Source organism: Esox lucius, chromosome 25, assembly GCF_011004845.1.
Source record: "Esox lucius isolate fEsoLuc1 chromosome 25, fEsoLuc1.pri, whole genome shotgun sequence".
Taxonomy (NCBI): Eukaryota; Metazoa; Chordata; class Actinopteri; order Esociformes; family Esocidae; genus Esox; species Esox lucius.
The window spans coordinates 6705646-6710953 of record NC_047593.1 but is presented as its reverse complement, the minus strand read 5'-3'; the positions used below and the strand labels follow the sequence as shown (position 1 = coordinate 6710953).

General features: G+C 39.1%; 3 non-coding genes across 3 annotated transcripts; all 3 read right to left on the bottom strand.

Annotated features, from left to right (window-relative positions):
• Nucleotides 1-955: 955 nt before the first annotated feature.
• trnae-cuc lies at nucleotides 956-1027 on the bottom strand. Its single transcript has one exon. It is a non-coding gene; the product is annotated as a tRNA-Glu (tRNA).
• Nucleotides 1028-4433: 3406 nt separating this feature from the next.
• trnae-cuc lies at nucleotides 4434-4505 on the bottom strand. Its single transcript has one exon. It is a non-coding gene; the product is annotated as a tRNA-Glu (tRNA).
• Nucleotides 4506-4989: 484 nt separating this feature from the next.
• On the bottom strand, nucleotides 4990-5061 carry trnae-cuc. The gene has a single exon. It is a non-coding gene; the product is annotated as a tRNA-Glu (tRNA).
• Nucleotides 5062-5308: the final 247 nt, after the last annotated feature.

Here is a 5308-nt window from a genome sequence, read left to right as displayed (position 1 = left end):
CACAGCTACACCCGTTCGTTACGTAAAAAGGCGGTCACATGAACAGCAGTGCGGGGCATTGATTGGCCAGAGCATCTCGATTACAAAACCTGAGTTGGGAAGTTTCATAACTACAAACTACAGTTTAAAGGTTAAATCCATTAGCCAGGGAAATAACACATTATTTAAAATCATAAGTCAAGGTAGCGTTAGTGCACTGAATCTAGGTTGTTTCAATGTAGCCTAGGGGTTACATCAAACCGATTTTAAGTAACAAATACACAAGATATTGACCATTCAACAAAATGCTTGTTTGACGGGTCCCTCACGTAAGCGCAACAACAATATCATAAAAATGTGTAATGGGGACATAGTACTGAAAAATATAGTACTAAGCATCGGCCTGCTAACCTTCAGGGCAACTCTGGCAAGCTCCATGCCCAGTGTGGTGGGCTAAAAATAACTCACATAGCGATAATATAGAACCTCCATGTTGTCAAAACAAGGTTCATCAACACCAATTATGGAAAGAGAACGTTTCGTTTCAGTCCATCAGAGACATATCTATTTTCAATGATCATTACACTGTAGTCCACGCAGTTAAGTCTAGCTAAATCAAGGGTGCTGGGCTGGAATAAAATTTACAAATTTAAACTCAGGAGATCTCAAGGACCAGAGTCGCCACCTGAGCTACAGTGCATCAGTAAGCGAATAATGCCACGCTTCACACTAATCCATTTATTTATTCATTTGACATTCGCTAGGATACAAACTATTGAGATGTACGTGTCTAGAAAAGTGTCTAAAAAAACAAAAATGCCTAAAAAATTTAATACTAACAAATATACATATACATATTAACAAGGTGTTTTTATAATGAGATAACAAATGAAGATCACTTGCCTGTTATCATGGACAACATTGTACTACTCGTTATATAATATTAACTGATGTTACTTTTTGAGAAAAAACGTAGTTCCCTGACCGGGAATCGAACCCGGGCCGCGGCGGTGAGAGCGCCGAATCCTAACCACTAGACCACCAGGGACCTGTATCATGTTCTCAAAGCACATCGAAATTATTCAATAGAAAGCACCAATGACATGCCTTAAAATAGCTTATATATGTTAATCTAATTATAAACAGTAAATATTTTTGAAATAACTGACGGTCTAGGGAAATTGTATTCAAATACGGGGAATCATTTCTAGAAACAAAAAAGTGCAGATTTAAAAAATATTTAAATGACACCGAGACAGAATATCCGAAAGGCTTTGGCGATTTCAACGTAAATTTGGTGTATGGCTTCAGAGATGTATAGCCTAACTAATAATAACAATTGTTTAAGTGCTATGTTAATTTTTATATAAGGAACAAAACTAAATAAATGATACAAATAGGAAGGATCAATACCCGGCCTGGACTGGTAATCTGGTGGGCCGAAACTTTTAGGGCAGGTATAATAAATATTAAAAAAAAAAGGGGGGGGGGGTTAATTAATTAATTGGCCAACAACAAGCCATGAAGACAGAGGCACATTGGTTAATTTTCTTTACTGACACTGGGCTGGCCCAGTCACATCTCTTAATAGGCCCCACCCTTGCCCCCCATTCTGCTCTGTTTCTCGTGTCAGATGCCATGGCTCAGAGCTAAAAACATATGGAATGAGGGAGTGAAAATGGGCAAACAAAAGTGGGGTGGGTTGAAATTGCAGGCCAAATACAGTAAAAATCTAGAGGAAGATGCTGCCACATGTGCAAATATTACTGATATTTTTGCTGCAGTAGCTTCATTATCTACAGTACCGGAGATTGTGCAGCAACAGGTGACTGTGGAACTTGAAAGGAGAAGTGGCTAGCTATTGCCAATGCCAGGCAGAGGAGCAGGCATGTGACAGGCAAGCCAATGAGGGATTGTGTGAGCATGACAGGGTTGAGTGATAGATTGTGGTGGGCCGGTCTAGGCCAAAATGCCAAGGCTGATTTTTGGGACTAGTCCGGCCCCGATCAAGATCCTCATAAGACACCTTGGTTCAATGATCAGAAGAAAGAAATAATAAAACACAGGAAAAAGGTAAAATAAATGGATCTGATCTGTCGACTTGGATGTTTTAAGTGACGGACACCTAGCATTGCAATTAACATGGATGGCTGTGTGATGTAGTTCCACCTGCACTTAGGCCAGGGTATGGTAGGAAGGTTGAAAAGATATATTAAATAAATACATTAAATATATATGGTAGTGGATCTTATAAAAAAGATAAAACCCAGGAAAAAAGGGTTTTAGAAATGTTTGATGTGTTGTACTATAATTTACTATATATTACAAGGTTTTAGTTGATCTAAATTAAACATTTCTTTAGTGCAGACTGTGTCCTAATCTTTAAAAAGGTCACTTGTGCTGTGTTAAGAGCACGGCTGGAGTCATCTAGGTTGGAGGGGGCATGATTCATTGGGGATTACTTGGAAGTAGATACACATCATCTTTATTGTTTGGAGTATGGTAGAAAGCAGAGATGGTTGCCTACACTGACAAAATACAACTACCAAAATCTGTAAAAAGGTATGTAACAGAATAAAATATAAGATAATTTAACAAAGTACTGTATGAACTAAAATACATGCATTTTATATATTGTAATAGCCCCCCCCCACCACTTCAAAAGTCTTGGTATATGTCACTTGAAATTAATTTGATGTGTTGTTGTTTATCTACTTTATTTGCTGTTATGGATGCTAACACTTGTGATTAAAATGTGATGTTGTATATTTCTCTATCAATCAATCAATCAATCAAATGTATTTATAAAGCCCTTTTTACAACAGCAGTTGTCACAAAGTGCTTTACAGAGACACCCGGCCTTAAACCCCAAGGAGCAAACAACAGTAGTGTTGAATTTCAGTGGCTAGGAAAAACTCCCTAAGAAGGTCGAATTTTAGGAAGAAACCTAGAGAGGACCCAGGCTCAGAGTGGTGACCAGTCCTCTTCTGGCTGTGCCGGGTGAGATATTAAGAGTCCAATTGGAATAATAAATAAATGTATCTGGGCTAAATCCAGAGTCTATTAGATTTTAGACTAGGTCAGTAGTATGACCAGGTGGACAAGGACAGGGACAGCAATGGGCCCCCCAAACCAGGTAATCCGCAGGTGTGGACCAGGACCTCATCTCCTTCTAAAATTTAAAACTGGAGGAAACTGAGAAAAGTAAGTAGTACATCCCTCATATCCCCCAGCACAATAATATAGCAGCGTAACACCTTGTAACTGAGACGGGGGGGTCCGGTGACACTGTGGCCCTACCCGGGGGAGGCCCTGGACAGGGCCCAACAGGCAGGAAATCAATCCAACCACATTGCCAGGCATCAACCAAAGTGACACCCACCAACCGCAACCCCCCTGAATGAGGGCCGAGTATTACTAGCGGCGTACAGCCCAATTGCACAAGTGCGCAACAGAGAGTCAACAACAAGCCAGTGACTCTTCCCCCGAAAGGCATTGGAGGGAGGGCATCCCAGTGGCGACGAGAGCCTCTACCAATGTGAACACTGGCTTAGAGCTTGACATTAGAGTATGTCATTTACAGATAAGGAATTTAGTGAACTGATATCTATAAAAAAAAGCTGATATTGCCATCTATTGGACACTGTGAGTATAGCACACAACATCAAATGACATAATTACTTATGAAATTGTATATACAGTAATATGAATTATAGTATATCAATAATATTTAATGTTAATTTCATGTTTAACTATTTTTAAAATGCATGTAGTCAACAGTTGTTATTTTATCTTCAACTTTTTTTAACATTGTGTCTGTAACAAAAAAAGAATTGGCGTCTCAACTGCAAGGGCAGAAAGAATTTAGAATGTAGTAAATAAAGCTTTATGTAAATGTTTCAGTATCAAACTAAACAATATCTGACTAAGTGGTTTCAATTAAATGTGTGCACTCCACCCGGAACCAAGATTTTAACAATCAATCAGAGACCAGATCAATGATCAAAACCAGGAATGTATGAAGGAGGAAATACCTATGGTTTTGACCAAGGGTGATATTGCTTTTCTTCGAAGTAACTGTGTGAAAAGGAAATGGTTTTTATAGCTGCATCAAAACCAATACAAAAATAGATTAAAACTTTCCTAGTTACTGGGGCTTGCTTCAAGGCTCTAGAGTTTTGGGGAGTACATTACTACATTAAAAAATATATTTGAAGCGTTTGAAGCCAACTATGTTTTGATGTATCTGAACTTTTAAAAAAAACAGACGTCTTTGAAGGAGCAACGTTTTATGTGCGTTTGATGGCCCAGAAATACTACCATAGATAGTTAAGAACTTTCAGTTGCGATATCATGTGAAACAAAGTCAGGCCATGGGCTAACTCCATGATCTTATGTTCCTAGGAAATACGACTCCCTTGAGAAAACATCACAAACACAACTCAAAAAGACCATTCCCTGACCGGGAATCGAACCCGGGCCGCGGCGGTGAGAGCGCCGAATCCTAACCACTAGACCACCAGGGAGGGATACACACCCGCCAAAGCACATCTTAATTATCCAGTAAAAAAGCAATAACAATTCAATTTCCATAGTATAAGTATTTATATGTATATTTAATTTGATTAACAGTTATTATTTTTAAAGTAACTGACAGCCAAGGTCTAGGGAAAGAAAATAGATTCAAGCTTTACAAGTCACTTGGGCTTGCTTCAAGGCTCTAAGGTTTTGGGCAGTACATAACTAAATTGAAAGAAATATTTGAAGTAAACTATGTTTTGATGTATCAGAACTCTTTAAAGGAACAGATGTCTTTAAAGGAGTGACGTTTGATAAATGTGTTTGATGGCCTAGAAATTGTACTTAGTATCATAGACCATAGATATAAAATAACTTTCAGTTGTGATAACGTGAAATAAAGTAAACCACTGACCGAACTATTATAATCTTGTGTTGCTACGAAATACGTAAACTGTGGAAAGACATCAGCAACGCAATTTAAAAACGAAGTTCCCTGACCGGGAATCGAACCCGGGCCGCGGCGGTGAGAGCGCCGAATCCTAACCACTAGACCACCAGGGAGCTGTACAAAGACTGAACACAGAATCTCACATACGGTTCTGCTTGTTCATTGCTTAGGGATGTTGGTTGATAGCAAATTGCTCAGGGGCAACTGATGGAATTAAATAGCCTACGCTACATTACTTTTAACATAACATTGGCTGTTTATCAATTCCAAGTACGCTAAGAACGTACTTGTGCCCTTGAGAAGAACGTTCTTGCCAAGCGTCCTTGCGAGAATGCTCTTGCAAGATCGCGAGGACAGAGA